The sequence below is a fragment of the Strix aluco genome, chromosome 1 (assembly GCF_031877795.1).
Source record: "Strix aluco isolate bStrAlu1 chromosome 1, bStrAlu1.hap1, whole genome shotgun sequence".
In the NCBI taxonomy this organism is placed as follows: domain Eukaryota; kingdom Metazoa; phylum Chordata; class Aves; order Strigiformes; family Strigidae; genus Strix; species Strix aluco.
This window is the reverse complement of record NC_133931.1, coordinates 140,615,910-140,638,076: the sequence shown is the minus strand read 5'-3', so window position 1 is coordinate 140,638,076 and position 22,167 is coordinate 140,615,910. Positions and strand designations below refer to the sequence as shown.

The window sequence follows — 22,167 nt, the reverse complement described above, 5'->3', positions numbered from 1 at the left end:
AACGATGGCCCTGTGACACAGGAGATACAGATTTTGAGATTCTTGGTAAGAGTATATGGAGAACCAGTTTTCATACCCTTGTGTAGAGCCACAGCAGCAATGCTGTATGGGAACAGGAGGAACACGACAAGACCATTGTTAACACCTGACTGAGACCAGATAAAATCGTTATCCAATATTTAGTGATGATAGTGAGTTTGGCATACATAGTTCCTAATGTGATCTTTATGGGATCCTGTAACTAATATATAAAAGTTTATTTTGTCACTAATCTATGTAAAACCTCCCCTCACCATCAAAAGAATGTTGTATTGACCAGGCATTGTCTAGTTTTTAAAGATCACTCTTGCCCGTCATCCACCACTAAAAATGGAAACCTTTGCTCTCTGCTATGTGATTTTTGAAAATTGGCCTAATGAGGCAGCAGAAAGAAAAGAACAAAATAACAGTAATATGGTGAAATAGTTTTCACATTTTGCTCAGATTTCCTGTCTCTCAATATAGGCATTTATGAGAAGAGAAAAACACATGAAAATTCAGAAGGCATTATTTGAAACAATAAGTGAGTCTAGGTAATAATGTACTGTATGCCCAAAAGCAAGGGAAATTGTTTTTCAATCTAATGTTGTATTTATCACTCCTGGGATGAAAATACTGCTAATACATATTTGAAATGTAAGTTCAAAATACTCATGTGCAACCAAGAAAAGGTTTATTTCTCACTCTCCATCTGTTTCTAGTGAGGTTACGTTGTTTTTCCGCATGGTGTGGTTGCATTATCTTAATAAATGATTAATTGTGAGATATTATTTCCCTTTAAAACATATGATAACAAAACAAGTTTTTAATAAAGTGTTTTGAAAAAGCAACAGACTGAAAAAAACGGGGCAAGAGTTCAAATTGGTAATGAACTGATTATGTCTCTAATTATATTGAATTTACAAGTAATAGGATAAAGCAACATTAGAAATTACTTCTGACTGAAATTCAGTGCCTTAAGACTGAGAATGTTCCCCTCAAACTTCTGAAGACTGAATAAAAATGCTATATCATTATTTGTTTTAAATATCTGTCACTTCAAATCTCAAAATGAAGGATGGTGGGCTGAGCCTTCTTGAAAACAGACACTCCGATAAATGTGTCACAAAAGCTAAGATTTTTCTTAAGGCAAAATTTATTTTTGGACTTCAGTTTACCCAGTACATGTAACATTTGGTGTAAGTCAATCTGTCTGTGTGTAATAGGAGGCTCAGTACACATTTAAACCTATATTTTAAAATAGGGATTCAGCTGTGTCGATCTAGATGAGGCTCATCATAGGACTAAATCTCTGTGCCCCGTGCCAGCAATTTAAGACTCAATCTTAATCTTTGTATGAAGTCATTTTGTATCAAATGTATAAATAATTGATGTGTTGTGTATGGAAACACTATCAGATTAATTCCTTTAATAATAAAAATCCATAGATAAATAGAGGTTGGTCAGCAAAGTGACCTTTTATCTTTTTTTTCTGTGACCTTGAATTAAATCCAGCGTTGACCAGAATGACCATTAATCATTTTGATCAGATTGCTGAGAGAATTACCAAGTGAAGTCAGTTTAGTCATCTCAGTTCACTTTCTACAGGGAAGAGGCACTGGGTTTGTATCATACAAACAACACAATAAGCCCATGATTGGTTTTTGCAGGTCAAGGCTGCTATGTATTTGTGAAGCAGCATGGACCTTGCCTATCTGTAGTGCTCTTGAACCTATTACAGATAAATAAAGGGTTTCTTCCCCCAGCATGGGTAACCTTATGTTTTGTGTCATATATAGATTTTAAAATATCTTACGGCTAAAAGTACAGAGAAGGGGTATGCTTACAGGTCAAGTAGAGTAAACAAGACCATCTCACAGATTCCTCTGTAGTTTAAATATATTTGTATTCCACAGGGAAAGAAAATACAGGTTTCATGCCTACCTCCATGGCTGCTGCTACACAGCACAGTGTGAATGAAAACACAACTGGAGAGAAAATATTAAAAGACATTTAAAAACTTGTCAGACCAGATATTAGGTTAAGTAACATTCACTATAACCTCAGCTTCATGGATCAGCTTTCCTGATGAGATCACAGTAGGTTAACGCAGGAGAGAGGCAGAATCAGAATCCAAGTCAGATGTGGAGAAGTTCATCATAACAAGGAACAGCAGAGAGTTCCTAACATAATGAAACTGTTCATCAGAAAAATTTCACTTTTTTCATGCCGAGGACAATATTTTGGCAGTACTACAGGGAATGAAAAGGATGATATGCACAGTTCACCAAGTCAGTATCTTCATTCTTGCATGGCATAAATGGTAAAAAATGAAAAGTGTTTCCAGGATCTCTCTTTCGGGGAATACAACTTACTGGCCCAAGCTAGAATGTGTCACTGCCATGAAACCCAAATTGTCTTGCCTGAGAAAACTGCTGAATCAATACAAAGGAAAAGTGCTGGAAGGAATAGAAAAACTGCTGCCCAGGAATCACATATCTGTGGCAACAGTTATCACAAAACATAGACAGAAAAGCAGTTCTCTTATCACTGAAGTGCTTCCAAACTCCCTAATGAGAATATTACAGGATCTGTTTCATAGGCTTCAGCAACAGCAGAAATGATCTGTCACCTCTACCTGCTGACATGTCTCCTACCATATAGTCTGCATCCCCCCTTCCCGACATTTCCAGATGACATACCTTTCAGTTTATGCTCCACATGATGCGGTAATGTATCAGTGCTACTCGCACAACATATATGAGAGCTGGCTGGTATGATTTATCTTTAACCTGTCAAGTTTCACTTATCTGAGTTGTCACCTCATGTTCTACCACCAACACATCTGCATGTTGTGCATTTATATAGCATTGGGTACCCACAACTTTATCCAAAAAGTGGAGTGCTGTTGCACTCCCACATAATATGGAAGGACTTGATGGACAAGTGTGCTGCTTTCTCTAGGAAAGGACCCTAAAGATAAACTTTTTGAGAGAGATACTGGTAGAATCCATCAAAAGTGTTTTCCAACCGCTGTCATAGCTCTTCTTTACAACAAATGTTTATACTAATTGCAGGGTGTTTTTTTCCCCCTGAACACTTGTCTGGGTACCTTACCTTCCCACAGGTCTCTGAATTTTCTTTACTGTTTCAAGATGGAAGCTTCTGAGAGTGTTTTTGGCTTAGCGTCTGACATGTTCATCCCACCACAAAAGGATTTAATCTCATCATACCTTGTGAGAACAACTTTTCCTTGTCTACTTTGCCATACTGACTGTTGCCTCAGGAACAGGGATAACTTACACCCTACACCTGCTACAAACATCACTCAAACACACAAAGAGTGATGTGAGAAAAAAGTTATGAGTTCTGGCAAATAAAATAAAATAAAAGCCATACCATACAGCTGCACACTACCTCTGCGTGAGCACAGGGCAGCCTGTGGTAGGGCTGCATCCCATCTTTGCCAGACTGGATGCAACAGTGAGTCAAAACTCTGTGGCTATGTTGTGGCAGTGCCTTTCTGAGACAAGGTGAAATAAAAGTGGCACACATGGATCAGACAAAAGGTGTGGCAGAAGGGGAAGAAAGGGGCAGAGTCACAGGATTCACAAAAGCAGGGAAAAGCTGGACAAGTGACCCTATAGCCCCACTCCAGGGAAGAGGATGGTTTGCCTGCTCATTGGGCAGCACTGGTGAGCATCCAGACACCATGCTGGGGATGGGCACCCAGACTCCTGGCTCCTGCTCTCACATTGGGCACTGGACCAAGGGCTTGAACCCTAAAAGAGTGTTCAGGGATCCTGAGAGGTTTCCTGGCCTGGAAGGTCCATGGATGTGGGCCAGATTCTTTAGAGGTAAGTGATATGACAGCACTGAGCCAGTCCATCCCCACCTTCTTCCTCATTATACATAAACACAAAAGGTCCAAATGCTTACAGTCTGTTACTCAATCACAGACGCAACTGTGTCTGAACTGAGTGTGCAGATTCACGTTGCTACAGCTATACAACATGGGTTTATAGCTGCCTGTTTCTCTTTGTGTGAGTGCCACATGCAGCGCGGTGTGACATTTAGTGTGTTTAGTTATAATTCTGCATGGTGATGCAAGCCAAATTAGTAACCTGCTTTCTGGTAGCCATTTAATAACAGTCACAAATGGCCTGAGGAAATCCCCATTTGTACTAAAGACAATTTAACAGACACAGATGTGTTCATCTACGCAGAAACTTCAAAGGAGGCATTTTCACAAATACGTGCTGCTCATTGCCTTCCTAGTGGCATTTGTTACTGCTTCCTGCAATGCTTGGTTTGGGTTGTCTTCATGGGCCAAATGAAGGGTCAGCCAGAGTGAAGGGCCACCCCTTCTTTTTTCTTCATGCTAAAATCATTAGTCCAGGTCAATTTTATATTCCCCCATTCCATTAACACAGAAATATGTTCTTAGAAAGCATCAGCTGGTGCACCGCACTGCCTTTTATAGACAGGGCTATTGCTTCATCATTTGATATAAATTAGGAGACATTTCAAAAAGTGAATGCAAACCCAAACAATCATTTCAGTGCACTTTTCTCTGAGATTATTGTTTTAGCTAGATACATTATCTGTATTTAAAATATATGAAATGGAGGTATACTTAATGTTCAAAGTGATATATGATAAAGATAGAAAAAGGTGAACTCTTGATATATTACAAGTCTTTCATACCATGAAATAACTATTGCCTATTATTTTACTCCTGACATTTTTATTTTTAAGGGAATTTCAGTTGATTTGTATTGCTGACACCACTGATATGTTGTTTCTAGTGACCTTACATCCAAAATCAGTAGGGTGTGACATTTGATGGCCCAGATAAAAAACATTAATAGTAGAAGAAAGGGTTTATTTTCCTGGTCATAAATTAAGTTTAAATAACTCAGAATTTATTTTAAACTCCTCAGTACTTTTTACTGTCTACCCAATAAACGTATTTATTACTGGCAGCTTAACTCAGGTTTTCTTGGAGAAGCAGTTTACTCAGATGCTTTTGTACAGCCTTGTTTTTCTTTCTGAGACAGAGTTTGATAGCAAGCACTGCTTCCCACAAACAAAAGGAGATGGTGCCCATGTAGTAAATAGAAAAGAATGTAGTGGCAGCAGCAGCTTTTGTCACGATGCACAATAGTGAAGAGTTGGACTCAGAGAATTTTGCAGCATCTCTGTTAACATACATAGATAGAGACTGATATAAATAGTAAATGCAGAGTATAAATATTAGTATGACCTAACCTGTAGTCTTATCACACCTGTTCACAGTCTTGCCTTTGCAAATTGCCCTGCAAATGTTCTCTCGAGGCATTTTTTCATGAATGCCAGTGAACTACACACCATTCTGGTGTATATTTCTCCACTTCGAAAATATTCAAAGACCATGATCTCCAGATGCAACTTGAAAAGGAGAGAGAGAGATTGAGGAATTCACTCACCAGAACTGTTACTATCAGTCCTTGGGACACAGGAAACTTTATTTAAAGGAGGAGTATGGCCGGTGCCTCAGCAAAACCTTAAAAAACCTGGAAAAAAGCCTTATTTGCCCCTACAGCTAGGTCTAAGGGCCCTGCAATGCAGTGAGTAGGATATGATTTTATGGACTAACATTTGTGAAAATGATAAATTGTTATTGGACTGTTTTAAGAACTTTTATAACAGTGAGAAAAGAGCTATTGCCATATATAGGCTCTTAAAAGTCAAGATGGGTTCCTGCAGTAGGGGGTTGTACTCTGCATTCCGTCCTGTCTTTTTTTATGCACAAGTCTATTTAGGAGACCACTGTGTCTCTTATACACACTGTCCATGGATGGTGATACAACATCTATTGGAATAGTTGAGTCCTGGAGGCACTGACAACAAAGAAAGGTCGTGAAACTTTTTTGCTCTTCAGAAAGATCTCGTTGGAGTTTCTGATGCAGTCTGATTCACTGAAGCAAAAACAAGCTCCCTAACAGAGGCTGTTCCTTTCCCAGTGAAGGAGAGAGGAGTAGATTAATTTGCTTAATTGAAGACACTTCCCACTCTTTCTGTTGAACAAATGCCGTATGTAACTTCAGTGTGGGTGGAAAAGCACGAGAGATTTTGGATATGAGCATGTGAGCTCTGGTCCCATTGGGAAAAGTCTTATCACAGACAGCTTTTATTTCACTTACCCTAGAGCAGCTCAGGTCTGGCCTCACAGACCTGCTCTGCGGGTGGATTATGCCTCCCCCATCTTCCAACCACGATTCTTATTGCAGAGAGGCAAGGCAGCATCACTGCCACAGCCTGAATCTCAGATGCTTCAGGTAGCTCCCAGCATACCCCATTGTGAGGAGGACTGCTGCTTTTTAATGGGAGGAGAGCAGTTAGCTGGAGCAAAAGGTTTTCCTGTTCATGACCTCTGAGAGGGGTTCAAAGCAGATTTTGAGCCCAGGGTGTGAATTCATAGCTGAGGCAGAAAGTGCATACAGCAGACCTTTCCATGCAGAGATTTGCACTGCAACCCCTTCGGTCTGTGTATTTCAGAGCAAGCCATCAGGTCACCACAGTAGTGAAAAAACAAGCCTCAGATGCATGATTGCTAAATAGGAAGTGTTTCACTTTGTCTTTTGGTTTCTCAGTTTTTAGGATGAGCTCAGTTCATATTTTCTTCTTCAACCAATAAGATTATTTCTGGAGAGTTTTATTTTGGAGCCTTGTTTTATTTAATGATTTAAGCTGATTCTTGTGTAATCTCTTGATTTCAGCATCAGAGTCTTAAAGAAAAAAAATCTGAAATAGTATGAACTAGCAATGCTCAAGCTGTATAATACCTGTTTGAATGTACAGATGTGTATGTTTTCTTGGACTGAAACTTTTCATACAAGCTGAAGCCTACTGTTTCCATCAGTCTACTGTCGCTGACTTGCTGAGGAGAACCAGGCCCTGTGAATCCAAGTTTGGTACTTTTCAAAACATTTCCTATACAAAATAATCTATAGAAGAAAAATATACCTGCCAGTGTTTTCTTTTACACTTATTTTTCCTAGACTCATATGCTGCTGCTGAACTGGTACAGGAGCTTTGTATCAGATGGACAATGAGAAAAAGGAGGAGGGAATTTCAGGTCATCCCATAACCCTCTTCTCCAGAGATCTGTGGAAGTGGAAATGGCCTTCAGCTGATCCGAAGGGGGCACAGAGGCTTTTGTCTCCTCCACCTGGATGTTCCTCAGTAACGTCTCCTTATGCAACTAACAGTGGAGTGGAGGGAACCTCAAAGCACATCTGCACCTCCCGTCAATGGTTTATCCTCTTCAGTGGCTATCTCTGCTCTTCATGTGGCTGGGAGAAAATGTAAGGCACCTACTCCAGATGCCATGGGCGTATGTGTGTAAAGATTGGGGCAGATTGCTAAAACAGGTTTTTGACTTCCTCTCTGCCTAACCTCAAGAGTTAAGGGCTTTCATGTGCACCAATCTGTCCAGAAGCATGGTGTTATTCTTTCTTTCTCCTTTGCAGTCCCTTGCTTGGAGAGCATGTGAGATCATAGGGGATTCTAGGATTGTTGAATCCATGTGGAGATTTCTGTGGAGCTAGTGGGAAAGGGACCCCACAACCAGAACAATACTTAAAGTGGTAGTCTGGCTACAGAGACAGGTCTGCTTCTAGTGATATCTCCAGTCTGTCTCAAAACAGGTAAGACCATTATGGGAAGAGAGATGCTCCAGCCCTGGAGCATGACAGAGCCCTCTTCCCTCCTCTCAGACAGGGGAAACCTGTCCTGCTACACAGCTAATCCAGCCTTGGGACATGACCTATGGCCTGAAGAAACCTGGGCTACCCAAAACTGCCTAATGACAGCTGCTCTTCCTATTCTGGGATGCTTATGTCCACTCCAAATGCAAATAGGAATGTGAAGTAGAGGTCATGTCAGAAAATGGCATCACCAACGTCCCTTAAAAGATGTCTTGAGGTCCTGGCTTGCTTTGAACAAGTCCTCTCAATATATTGTTCTCTCTTCAGCTACTCTGGTGATCTTGGAGGGGTTTTCCTAACAGCTGCACATGTCGATTTTCCACAGTTCACCAGAGTTCCTATGTCTGGAAGTCAATATGCCAACTGTTAATATATAGCATGCTTTTACTGTGAATTCATGAAGTATCACTGCAATTAAATTTGCCTGCTAATGACATGATTTATTAATGAAATAAGGTTCAAGTTGAAGCTCTTGAAAGTGAAAATAAGGTTGATTCTCCTTCACAGTATCATAAGATTCACGTTAGATACAGAATTTGAATAACGTTTTGAAATACTGCCATGCCAAGGAACTTAGTGGGAAGAATGCTTTTTCGTGCTCTCGTTTGCCCTTTTCTAGACAACTCACACAAAGTAATAAGGGGAAGACAGATAAATAGCAAAAAAATCCCACCCCAAAAGAGAAAAAACCCAAACCCAACACAAGATAAAGCCAAAAACCTCCTGATAAGGAAAATCACGTGAGTATTCTGACTGTTTTGAGTCCTCTCAGTTAGAAGGAAGATAGCACTGAGATGTAAAAGCTTTTCCTGTGCAGGTCGAAAGGCTCTTGGAGAAGGCTGAAGAACAGCACTGCAGCATATGTCACAGAAGCAGTACCTGCCTCATACAGTGTAAAAATACATTAGTATGGGGCTCAGATGATGGTCTAGTGGTCTTTTCCATTCATTTGTGATAGCTGCCCTCCGAAAAGACCTTGGTATAAATAGTAACTAAGCCAAACAAACAAACAAACAAAATTCAGGTAACTTCTACCTCAGTGATATCTGTAAATCCAAAGAGTTTACTTTATGTTAATGGACTCTATATGGTTGCAGAAGTTCTCTGTCTATTTGCTATATATGTTGTTGTTTTAATTTGTTGGGGGCTTTTTGTTGTTTTTTTGTTTTTTCTAATAAAATGCTCTAAATATTTGCTGTTGGAAGAGAAGAACGCTATGGGAGGCTCTGAAGTGATATTCATAAGAACTGCGAACACTGACTAATTGATTAACCAAGAGTTCTTGAAGAGAATGATTTGATTAGGGTAATTTATAGAGATTGTATCTTTTGTCATCATTTGTCTTTGAAAACATAGAAGAAAACTGCTTCCAAGTGCATGTAGCCGCTGGCATGAGAGATGGTGTGCACTACATCATCAGTTACAGCAGACTGCTCAATTTTGTACCTTTCCAGCTAGTCAAATATCCAATAACAACACACACACGCGCACGCACACACACATGCATGCACACACACAAAAGCACTCTAGCTCTTTGCACTCCAAACGTTTCCAACATGGGCTTAGAAAAATATTTGGGGTTGTTCACTGCTCTGCTCTCTGTAGCATAAACATTTATTTAAATGGGGCTGTCTTTTCAGTAATGAAGAATGAAGGAAAAACAATGGTCTGATTTTGACAAATTAACTTGTGATTTGGAGAGTCAGTGAAGCAGGGAAGAGACATTCCTAACTATACTAATTAAATGAGCTTGCAACATTTATTTTAATGCAATGGAACCAGCCATATGAAGATGAACATTTTAATTTATTTTGCGGTGACATTATGAAAAATTTCTCTGCTGCAGATTATCTACAAAAACAAATCTCATCAGCATCTAGGTTTGTGCATGAAATTTACATCTCTCACATAAGTTTGACCTTCCCCAGTGAAAACAAATGGAATGTGTTAAGTTAAAAAGTTTCTGCAAAGGTTGTCTTCCCATTGATGCGGTGGTTTATGTTCAAATTACCTCTGTGAAAAACACATCCATTTTTCATGGTGCAGTGTAGATGAAAAATTCTGAATCTGTTCTAAGGGGAATGCAAATATAGCTCATTAGTTCAAAAACATTTTTCATGAACGACTGCTGAGTATTTTCAGGCAGATGAGAATGTGCAGTTTCAGCCAAGAATGAGTACCACATGTCCTACTAATTGTTTTTTAAACTTGTTCCTTCCCTCTATGGCATTCAGTAAGTCTAGAAAGTGCAAAGATTCCTGGAGAAAAAGAATTATAGGTATCCTCACTTATAGCATATACTGGGTCTTTTCAATATACTGTGCAGTATGAGGAAAAAAAATAGGAGCATTAGCTTTCAGATGGGTAATATCGTTATATTCAGGCACATGACATTTCTCTCCTCAGAGTTTTTTCAGGTTTTAGTAATGAGTAGGAATATTATTTATGGAGTGCCATCAGCAGAGAGAGCCTTGTCCTAAGTTTCATATCAGTGACGACGTTATGGAGCTGCTGTCAGTAGGAGCTGCAGGAATTCATTGGGTTTTGGTTTTTTAAATAGGTTGAGTAGCAGTAAGATATTTTTGCTGTTTATTCTTAAGAAGGTGCTTTAGTCAGGATTTTTCTCTCTTCTGCAGGCTTCCCAAAGGTTTGCTTTGAGATGGCCTTAAAAAGCAGATGATTTGTTCAGTAAGTCAGGCTTCCCACCTTCCCTCCATGAACCTGAAAGCTGGAAGAATTAAAACAAGTGAAAACAATGACATTATTTAGAAATTATCTGGCTTCAGGGTCTGGTCACTTGTTGTATATCCCGTGTCTCTGAGTGGTGGTCCTCCATGTGTGATGCACACCCACCATCTTCTCCTTGCCCCTGTGGTGGAGAACAACTCTTCATGGGGCCTTTCCGCAGCCAGACTTACCTTAACAGCTCAGGCTGGTCTTTTCACACAGTAACCTGGGCCCAGGAGGTGAGCTGCCCCTGTCAGGGGCTGACAGGGGTGTTGGGGTGACTCAAGTTGGCAGCATAGCTCCAGCCAAGCCAAAACTGGCAGGACACCCATTGGATGATCTCCTCCTCACCTGGGCAACTCTACAGCCCTCGGTCTCAGCCTCAGACAGAGCGCAGACCTCCTGTGTTTTCCAAAATTTGTGCTGCTTAACAGACTGTAGATATTTATCTTTTACCTGGGCCCTTTATCTGTTAGCTTTGGAGTGTGCAATCAGCTTTTCGAGCTAGTTACAAAGAAAACCAAGCCAGTGGTAATGAAGGCGGGTTTCCTACACCTGATCACTCCCTTTCTTTCTGCCTCTTGCGTGGAACCCATGGACCCTTCTGCAGAAGGTCTCTTCCCCACCAAGGGATCAGCAAACCCTGGCATGTTGTGAATCATTTCGCCCACCCGTGAACTGCAGCCACCCGTGGACTGAGCTGTGCAAATCTTCTGCCCGTGCACGGAAAACCTTGAAATGAGATGAGTGCAGTCTTTCACTGAGCTGAAATTGCAGGGGGATTTTAGACAGGAAAGAGGTTATTACTGAAAGTTGTGCTGGAATTTAACCGTAACAATTGTATTAACATCCCTAATCCAATGTTATGGGAGTCTTAATGACAGTCAAGTATGGAAACTTAAGCCAGTTGATGCTAAAAATCCTGTTGCCCAAGATCATAACCCTCTTTTTTCACCTGAAAAGCAGTCCTGTGCTCCCTAAATGTTTGCTAAACAGTTGTTCATTGCCATTTGTTCAAGATGGAAAACCACCAGGCGCTGAATAGCTAGCAACACTGTCCTGTAAAAATGTCATGCTATCATTTTTTTCTTGACTCAGTATGTCAGTCACTGATTTTCTATTTAGGTCTTCCAGAACACTTTTTTTTGGTGCCCAATCTTAGAAAGAGTTCTCAGATGATAATTGCAGGTGTTAAAGCTCATTTACCAGAACAAAAATATCCTCCCAGTTATGCACAGGAAGGTTATCTTCAGCATGTACCACTGTCAGGACTGCCATAGCACTGTCATAGTGGGGTGTGTCACAGCCCCTCCTCACACCAGCAATCTTCTGTCTACATGGTCCTTACAGAGCTTACTGAAACAAGGGAGATGTTCCTATGCTTCAAAAGGAGAGATAGGGAAAAAATCTTCTGCAGATTTCATGACATCTGCCCATAAAACGAAAGAGCCAGGACCTGAAATCCAACCTCTCGCCAGGCTCCATGGCTTCAGGGCCACAACGCAGCCGTGGTTTCACTTGCATCAAGGAAAACTCCTACAAGAAAGTGATTCCTCGTATTTCCTGAGAATACAAGAGATGTCCTGGATAGCATAAACACACAGACTAAGATTCCCTTCAGCTCCTGAAAGGTTAGTGTTAGTCCTAGAGCAGTAGCAAATGTGAGCTCCAGTAAGTAATTTACAGTATTGAAGGGAAGTAGAGGTTTTATACATATTCAGAGAGGTGATGGTCAGTCTCTCTGTTGACTATACACTGTAGCACTCAATAACTCTACCTCTAAATGTCATTGGGCAATAATTATATTCAGAAATAATGAAGCTGCTACATTGTCCATTGGCCCTGACAGAAGAGATAGCTGAAGAAACAAACCTTCAAGACAGCTAAAGTCAGGCAAAAAATGCCAGTGTAGTGCCTGAGGGGACAGAGAAAAGTAGCTTCTTCCAGTGTGATGGAGTTTTTTGACTGAAGATGTTTCACTGATCTTGAAATATGGAAGTATTTTATCATCACTGAGACTTATGCATCTCTCCTAAAACAGTCAACAGCTAGGCTCCTGCTCACAAAACTGAAATTTCCAGCCATGCTTACATTCAGCTAAAAACACCAATGCATTCAGAAGGTCTCATAGGACCAAATTCATCCACAGAGGTACTTTTATGACACTGTGACTCCACTAGCAATGAATCTGTCCCATGTTTTTCAGTATGCCATTTACAAGCAATAATGGCTGCTGTCATGCTTCCCATGAGATCCCTGATGAGAGAAAAAGATGATGCATTTATACAAAAGCTAGCTCACAGACCTTCAAAAAGAAACTTCTGACAATTTGCTTTTGACTCCAAAGTAATGTACAAAAAGTCATTGCTCTTTCTGAGCTCATATATGTCTTGTGCTTCTCTTGATGGATCATTTCTCTTCATTCACCTTTTTACTCTGTTTAGGCAACCAGATTAATGTTGTGTGCCTGGACTGGGTGCTTTTCTGGCTTTCATTCTGTGAAGTTGGCAGCTCAAATAATGACAGGAATCCATCCAAATGGGGAGAGGCTTTATTTCTCACCAGTCTTCTTTACCCTTCTAGAAGCCACATTTCTCCCCCTTTTATTTGTCCCTCTTCCCCTTTTCCTTCTCTTATTCCAATTACCCTTTAGCTAAGAAGCATCCAATGATATTACTGTCACCTTCTGCCATCTATAAAGAGCAGCCACTTGCTTTCACCCTGATAAACATTTATATTAGACTGAGGCAAGCAAGGAGCAACCCAATGAGGCTTTCTTGTGAGAGATTAATCTATGTGTTCTTCTTCTGTAGGAGCTGCAGCCCACGGTTCCTGTGGAAGATGCTGAACAGTCCCAAATTGGTAAAGAGTGACCTTAATGTTTCTTCAGCCATCATCCTTGGTGACTGCTGTCAGGAGACATAGCTAGCAAATGGATAATGTGGTCAGGATGCCATGTGCTCCTAGATGCCTTGGGAAACCCTCTAGCCCATGTAGGCCCATGCAAAAATTAGAAGAGTCTTGAACTTCTGCCTGTGGTGACAAATGTCTGAAGACCTCCAGCTATAACACTGGTGTGGCCAGTTCTATCTTTTTTTTTGAACTTAGGTGACCAGGGGCTCTCTTCTGAAGTTAAGCTGGCTGTAAATTCCTGTTCAGTTGGAAATGCCAAACTGGAACAGCACTGGCTTCATGGCTGGCTAATGGAAAGCGGTCTGTCTGATCCTGGTGGATGGATTAGAGATTCTCCTGGGTCTGGCTGCAATTCCTGTTTTTTCATACTCCTGACACTTTGACTTACACTAATTGCTGAGTCGCTCCAGGATCAACCTGCAAGTCTTTTTCCACGAGATGCTAGTCCTTGGATAGCAGGAGTACCATAAATGAAAGCTAAGAGACAGATATGAATACAAGTTTTCTCCCTCTCTCTTTCTCTTTGTCTCTCTGTCCTTTAGTGCAGTATCGGTTTGCAGGAGATTAATTTTATGTAAAGTTTTACATTTCAGATTGTGATCAGCATTTTTTTTCCCTTGGTTGGCTCTGAGAAAACATATATTCAAGTTTGAGAATTCATCATGTCTGATTAATGATGTGTATATAGAGCTTCCTGTATCATCTTCCTTCTTTTGGTCTTTTTTATTCAGTTGTTTGCTGTACTCCAACCCTGCGGATAGATGGTTCTGCAGTGATAAATGTAAAGTTTGCATAAGCCATGTAACAGCAGGACAGCCTATTATCACTGTACATTTTCCATGGCTGTGCAAACCTCTGTAGGCTATTTTATTGCTAATAGATCCACAGAGAAACAGTAGTGATTTTATGACTCTTTTTAAAATGGAAATTCATGTTTGAGAAATACAACTGGGAGGAAACAGATGTAAACCACTTAAGCATTTGCAGAAAATTGAGATGCACACTCTTATTTACAGACCCACATCGCCTCCATCGTTTTATTTTCAAAATTAAAATAAGCAATCTGTTTGCCATGGGAAATGAGGAACCGTAAACTTGTTGTTTTTCCTTTACAAAGCAATGGCCAGCATCACTGTCTCTGAGCTTAATGGCATTGGAGAAAAGGGATGACAATTCCACACCCCCACCCCCCACCCCCCCCAAGATTTTATTGTCTATAACACGTTCCCTTTGTAATCTATGTAAGAGGTATGCAAGTGGGAAAGATTTTAGCATAACCATGTGTCTGAATTCACATTGTGTTATAAAAGCTAAAATGATTGCCTAACCTATTATAAGGTTTTACCCAAGTATTTAAAGCTATTGGAAAATCGATTTTAAAACTTTAATAGCAAACAATTGCAAAGCATTTACACTCATGTCAGAGTGCTGGTGTGCTCATTGCCTACACCAGCAGAAAACATTTTTTTCTTCTTGCATGCTGGTTTAGATTACTGATTTTGAGGGCCAAGCATCCTGTTAGAAAATTATTATAAAATACCCCTGTAAGTTCTGTTCAAAACGCGAACTCAGGAAATCACCTGTCCAAAAAAGACAGCATTTAGCATTAGTTATAATAATTTGTGCTGATCTACAGCCCTGCATCCATGGAGACTGGAGCTGTACACCCTCTTATTCCTCTCTTAAGAAAGGGTTGTTATATATACTTTACAAATAGCTAACCAGGGACACAGAGCTTTATGGAGGCTTGGATCTATGTCATGGCACTTCTGAGGGCTGAAGGTTGTAAGAGCACCCAGTCAGCCCTCTAATCCTCAGTAGTCACCACCATGCACGTATTTTTTCAGTCATGTATTTCCCAATTATTGCTTGTTTTCCAGGAAGGGAGAAGGGGGCCGCAGTGTTAAGGTACTTAAAAAGGACTCACAATATGCTATCACATCTGAAGAAGGCCACTGAGCAGTCTAAAAAGCTCTGCTTTCAACAACCTCTGATGTGGGGAATGTGAAAAAAAAATTTAAGCATCAACTGGTAAATGAAGGGATGGAAAATCTCCTCCTCTTACGTACTGGCATGCTGAATGTTATATGAGAACTGTGTCTCATAATAAACAATCTTAGCAATATCTGGTGACAGCCAGGTGTACACCTACAATAAGGCTTCCCTACAGCAACAGCTCCATACCCTGGGAGGCAGGAACCACAAATGTCTCCTGGTCACAACTCCCTGCTGAATGCTGGCCTCAAAGCTCAGATAAAGCCAGGTCCTTCTCCTCTGCAGCCACTCTGGTAGTCATACACTGTTTTCTTAAGAAGACCTCGAAATTGTGATGAGGCAGCTGGTAAGAAGGTGGAGGACATTACTGAGTTGCCCCAATTACAGCATCTTCCTGTGCCATAAGAAGAAGAAAAGGAAAGGAGAGCTGCTTTTATTAAGGGCAAAACCACCAGTGTGCCTGGATCTTGTCAGCACAGCTTGCAAGCAGGAGAGGAGCAGGAGCAGCCAGAGGGAGCAGAGCTGGCAGTGTAAAATGCCCAGGGAGCAAGGATGCGAGCTCTCAGAGAGCAGACTGAGGAGAAAGAAAAATCAGGTGTCAGGAAAGAATGGCCTGGGGAAGTGGGGAAGCAAAACAGCTGGGATGGGAGAGCTCCCATAAAGAGCAAAACCAGACACTAATTCCACTTTTGGGAGGAAAGACTAAGACACATATTGCATTAAAGAGAGCTAACAACACAGACTGCCTTCCCTAATGTTATTCTTCCATGCAAGCAGTTTCCATAGTGATGTCGTTTGATTGCAAGCGAGAGAGGAGATGGCCACAAGGCAATCTCTGCTAGATGCTGTTCACACCATGAAAAAGCACGAGACCTCAAATCACTTGGAGAAGAAACCCTGCACTGCAGTTGCTCAGTCCCCAAAGTGTGGCTGGGAAGGGAAGGGTTGAGCAGTCTCATCGTACCCCCAGGCAGAGCAAGGAGACTTTCCCGCTCCAGCCTGGAAAGCCTGCAGGAAGAAAAACCTCTCGCTGACCCGGCTACATCTGCCACCAATGGGCCTGCTGGATCTGAGCCCTTGGGGCAATTGTTCAGAAAATGTGCTTCAGCCCTCCAGTCCATCATGAACATGGCCAGGAGTGACACTGGTAAGCTGGAAGAACCAACAAAATTTCACACAAAATTGAAGTGAAAGAATTCTTTCTTACACTTTCCTACACTTCACTCAACACTGATTAGTACATTAAAGAGCTTTATTGACCCCTGGCAGTTAAACAGAAAGCTTTCTTGTTGTAGCACTGAATGAAGGGACAGATTTTCCAACAGCTGTCTAATATCTCTGTCAACATGGAAATGAAATAGATTTAAGGACCTCGGAAAAGCATCCGAACATTTAGTGCCCGGTAATAATGAATTCCAATTTCCACTCACAGAAACTGGAATTACTCTCAGTCTGTTCTACCAGGTTTCTAAATAAACATCTGGCACAATTTTATTTTTAGAAAAAATCATCTAAAAGCAGGCTACTAGCTGACCATCTTTTTATTAACCCAGCTACAGAGGCACAGTGTTTGAAAAATGCTAGTGTGAACCCATGTGTCATGTTCAACCCTGCAGGGGAAAAAAAGGGTAAGAATAAATAGCCAAATAACAGAATAAATGTGAGTCGATTTCACTGGGATTTGTGAGACACACCGGAACCCTTCACATCCATGTACAGCAGTGCTCAGATCAATGGACAACATCACAGTGTTTCCATCCTCCAGCTGCACACAGCACTCCTTGTTCTTAGATCAAGGCACTGTGATAAAGAAAGATCAAGCAAATGTAGCCCGAGGACCTGTGAACAGATGTTTGCTCCTTTTCTTGGTCCAGCCCAGCCTGCTACAGTTCATATCTTAAAACCAACAACAAGATTAAGCAGTTATACCCTATACACTTGTTATTGTTGTCCAATAAAGCAGCATCTAAAATAATAGCTTTTCTCCTGCCACCCAAGGATGAGTACTGCAGAAAAATGTGTTGAAACTGATTAGGTTAGAGAGATAGGTCTGCATAAATAATTGCTGAAAGTCAACTAAGTCAAAATAATAATAGCAGAGAAAATTAACTTTCAGATAGAAAAGCTACCTGCCTATGTTCTCATTTGTATACTGAAGACTAATTCAGCAAATGAAGAATACAATTCTTGGGACAAAGCAGGTAACCTATGGATTCATGGTGATGGCTGTCACAAAAAACAGGTCTACCCTGAGATCGATTGGCCTTCAGAAGATTTAAATTAATGATTATTTTTATTTTTATTATCATTATTATTATCACTGTTATCACAGAACCATGTTAAGATTTATACAACTTTTCTTGGTTGTTTTGCCCTGTATGTCAGCAAGGGATCCTAGATTTACAGATAATGACGGAGAATGCCTGAAGCAATTAAAGATTTCCTTTTATACAGGTGAAAGATGTATTTCTTTTCCCGAATTTCTTTTTCTTTTTGGCTCCTATCTGTCATCAGTTACTTTCTTCAGAAGTGGCACAACGTACAGAGTAGATTTCTTCTTCAATTAAGTTTGCTGTGGTCATTAAAGATCATCACTCCTCTGTGCAGTCAACAATTTGAATGTGGAAGGCTTCATGACAATCTTCCCTCTTACAGGAGAGGAAATGTCTTGGGTCAGAATCTTATCCCTTCAAGGTCTCTCTTCTTGGTCTTGAAATAATGTTTATAGCCCCATTTGTCTTGTCAGTACCATTCCCTCTTCACAAGAAGGACCCAGTTCAGAGTAATCATTACCACCATGTTTTATGCAGGAGTCTACATCTAATAGCAAATGTTCCTCTCGGGCCAAGTTGATGAGAGCAGTGTCATGTCTGCTGAGTACTTCTGCTGTCTCTGCCTAGCTCATTCGGCATGGGCTATTGGTCTCCTTTTCTATTTTTACTTCAAATTTTGTATTACTATCCCAGAAATGGATATGTTTCAAGTAATCTGACAGGTTCTCTCTCCATGACTATTTTATTATTTTCAGTGAAATGCATTTTGTATGGCTTCTTTTGCTCATCATCATAAACACCAAAGAAGTACATTTTTCCTGGCAAGTAAGGAAAGTCTGCAATTCTGTATTCAGGACTGAATGTAAGTTAAATAACATTGTGCTGATCCACTGTGAAAACAAGCAAAGCATGCAAAACCTCCCCCAAAATCTGTCATCTCACAGTTACATGGTGGCTTTCCTACCAACCATTAGGTTGCAGCTGAAGGTATAGTGCACCACTTTTAACTCTAGTAAAAGTCTTTTCTTATACTTCCAGATGAGCAAATGTATGAGTCCTTATCTACAAGTTACAAAAGAATTTATGTATTTTCATTCACATGTAGAACCTGATTTGAGCAGTGTGCATCTGGTGAACTTGCAGGACTTGTGAGACATATCAGTACTGAACTTGTAAAGTTTTCATTTTGAAGAGGGTTTCTGCATTGTATTTATACTAAGCCTGAAGTTACAGAGCATGTGGCTGAAGACAAACTTTTAGGGATTCTGCAAATGACCTAACCATAGCCCTCAGTCATGAAAACGGAGAATTAGTCCCAGAGCCCTTTTTATCACATAGGAAACTCTGAAAGATGCAGCTAACATGGAAAATGTCAATAGCTTTTTTACATGTGGTTCCCCATCATCATCCCCACCCTGACTGTCAAGAGTGGCTCCTGGGTTTGGTGAAATCTATGTTCTTCATCCCTCAGTGCTGATGGAAACTGTTGCCTAATACAACAAAGAGATAAAGTTGACTTGAGGTAGATCTTCAGGTTAATGAAGTCCTTTACCTGCCATCATATACCCCATTGCAGACTCTCCCTAGCTTATCGCAATCATCATGTTTTTTTTAAAGTCTTGTAGTTTTCTTTAGCTTGTAGATTTAAGTCCTTATAGTTTCAAAGGAGGGTATGAAAATGTCAAAGAGGAAATCAAAAATCAAAAGGCAGATAAAATAACTGTGAATGGGTATGTATGCTGTAAATCTCAGGAATATTAAGGAATCTCTCTATTGTTAAAACTGCATAAAAGGAAATTCTTATGAGTTTAGAAACCTCAATCATAAATTTTCGAATGCCTGGAGTTGGCAATACCATGTGCTTTCGAACAGAGATTCACAAAGCACTGCATACCACAAGGCTTCCTATATCCTGGAGGTTTAAAATATGCAAGAGCATCCTGTTCCTATTAGATGCCCAATATTTATATCTGAAATCACATTTTGGTCACAAAAGAGAAATTAATAACCCATCGCTCACCATTTTCTATGGTAATTAAGGAGTTGCACTGAACTGAGCATTGCAAATTTTCCATGTGCCAATTTGCTGCCAGTTTTTAGTACACTAGCTGAGGAGTCCAGAAATCAAAGAAATGCAGTGACTTCAAACACAAATACCCAGAGCTGTGCTGTTCTGAATGAAAATGGACACAGAAATGAATGTTAAGATTTTTCTCTATAGACTCCTTCACACAGGCATGTTTGATGCTTTCCTCTACCGGAGCTGAAGCTGGAATTAAGTAATGAATAAACATGTCTTACTGAAACAACTTTGACATTTCAACTAAGTTTACACATTAATTAAGATAAGGTTGTCCTAGCCCCCCAAAAAAGGAGCAGAAATTTGAGAGAACCCAGTGGCTGAAGTGTAGTATAAAAAAGCTGTATGAACACTTTGTTAAATGCACAGATTTAACCCTGCTGTTTTGCTCCTAATCATTATTAATTGCCTCCAGTGGTGGACATTAATTTCCCTATTGCAGCAACATGCATCTTGAGTTTGGGCATATCCTAATATATCAAGTGGGACAGGTGATATAATTCAGCTGGTCACAGCTGGAAAGAAGACAGCCACCCACATGCAAGCAGTCTGTCAGCCTTAGTTACGCTGCAGACACCACCACAGCCTCCATAACAACATTGTACATTTATCTCTGGGGATAACTTTACAAGAAGTACAGCCGATCAGTTCATCCTATTTAATCTGCTGTTGTCTTAGCAGTAATAAGAATGCTTTAGCCTCAGCTTTAGCTCCAAAGTTTGGGGGAGGAAGAACTCACACATGTGTCTGGACTGATCCGCAGAAGAGCCTGACCCTCTCCTAGTCTTTAGAAAGGGAAAGGAGTGGGGATGGTGTCCCAAAACAGGGCATCCCCCCGTAGTTAAAAGTCCAGTGCCGCCACCTGGACCAGGACAGATTTTCATTCACATCCCTAAAGTATCCAGTTCAGAATGGAACCCACTTCCCAAGCATTTTATTTGTAGATTCATGTAATGATCACTGAGCCAGAGAAACAATCCCAGTAAATTAACTATTTCTTCCATGTGGACAAGGGTGGGAGAAGTTGACACAGGTCCACCTTGGAAGAGGCTAGTGGGGAGAACACTCCATTTGAAGGCAAAAGATGTGGCTGCAAATACCTGCTCAGCCTGCAGTCCTGGTGGGAGGAGAACGTGCCTCGCTCTCTTCTTTGGGGCAGTTTCCACTCTGGACTTGGGAGGCACATACGTTTCTGCAAGAAGCTTCTGGGTTTCATGATAGTACATATGCAGGTGAAGAATGTTTCCTTGGAAAAAAAGCCTTGCCCAAGCGTCCTGATTATATAGTTAATTAAACATGAAAATTACTGCTAGCTCAGAGTTCCTTTCCCGGCATGCCCCATAACTCCACCTCAGCAGCCGTTATGTTGTATGCACTGAATTTAAGCTAGAAGATAAAGGAAGTTTCAGGAAATAAAAACCTGCATAAAAGGATTTGGGGATTTGAGGGTTTAAACTAAGCAGGACCAGGTTCCAGAGTTGCCTTTCCTAACTGCAATTAACTGTAATTTTTCAGCACTGCAATTATCTTTATTTGTAGTAACCAGCAAAGGATTAGCCATGGAGTTGTTTAGCACTTTGTTTAATAAATATACACAAGTTTGGCTGCCTGTCCTAACTATTGTTGAAATGTGCAAAAATCATTTGCCGAGAAAAAAAGAGGAAATTTAGGATGGTGAAAATTCCTGGAACAAGATCTTCCATTTCAAAATTTTTAGTGAATTGTGAAAGCGCCTTTCCTAAAGGAAGTTTCTTTTTAATATAAAATGACAAATGTATTTTTGGAATCTGAGTCTCACACTGCATTTGATGAGACTTTATGGTAGTTCTTATTGCGACCAGCTTAGTGATGCCTGGTAACTACTTTGGTCTTGAGTTCGCCACTATAAAACTGAAATGAAAGAGTTTAAAAAGGCAACTCAGTTATTCAACAGAAAAAAGTCCTGTTGTAATACCCTGACATGAACTTGATGGGTCTTCTTTCTGTTTCTTAGTTCTTGTGCCTTTCAAATTATCCTAATCGTATAGGTGTTATCCTGCAAATTTTTGCTGCATTTTGCAGCTATGCCTTATCATTCAAGGATGGCACCATAGAAGTGTGGTTGCTTAATGAATCAGAACATTGAGGTGAAACTAGTCCTTAGCATCTTGGCATGTAATAGCACTTTACACCAAGCCTAAAAGCGTTATATAGTGTGTTTTTAAATGCTCGATGATTAAGCTTTATGCATTTAACCTAGCTGAAAATCATAAGTACTAGAGATAAAGGAAAAATATGTTTACATGGCTTTGAAAGGGTTTAATTCTTCACCATGTCTGTGAATTATTCCATACCAGGTCTCCCAAACGATATCTTGATAATTAGATCTCCATTTCTTTAAAGGTGACATTCTGTCCTGACAGCATCTAAA

At 40.4% G+C, this 22,167-nt stretch overlaps 1 long non-coding RNA gene across 1 annotated transcript in view; it reads right to left on the bottom strand.

Annotated features, from left to right (window-relative positions):
* Positions 1-10,464: 10,464 nt before the first annotated feature.
* Positions 10,465-22,167, bottom strand: part of LOC141934110 (uncharacterized) — a 43,656-nt gene continuing 31,953 nt past the window's right edge. Inside the window, exon 4 of the long non-coding RNA XR_012626278.1 lies at positions 10,465-10,497. This is a non-coding gene — a long non-coding RNA (uncharacterized LOC141934110). The remainder of the gene's footprint in view (positions 10,498-22,167) is intronic.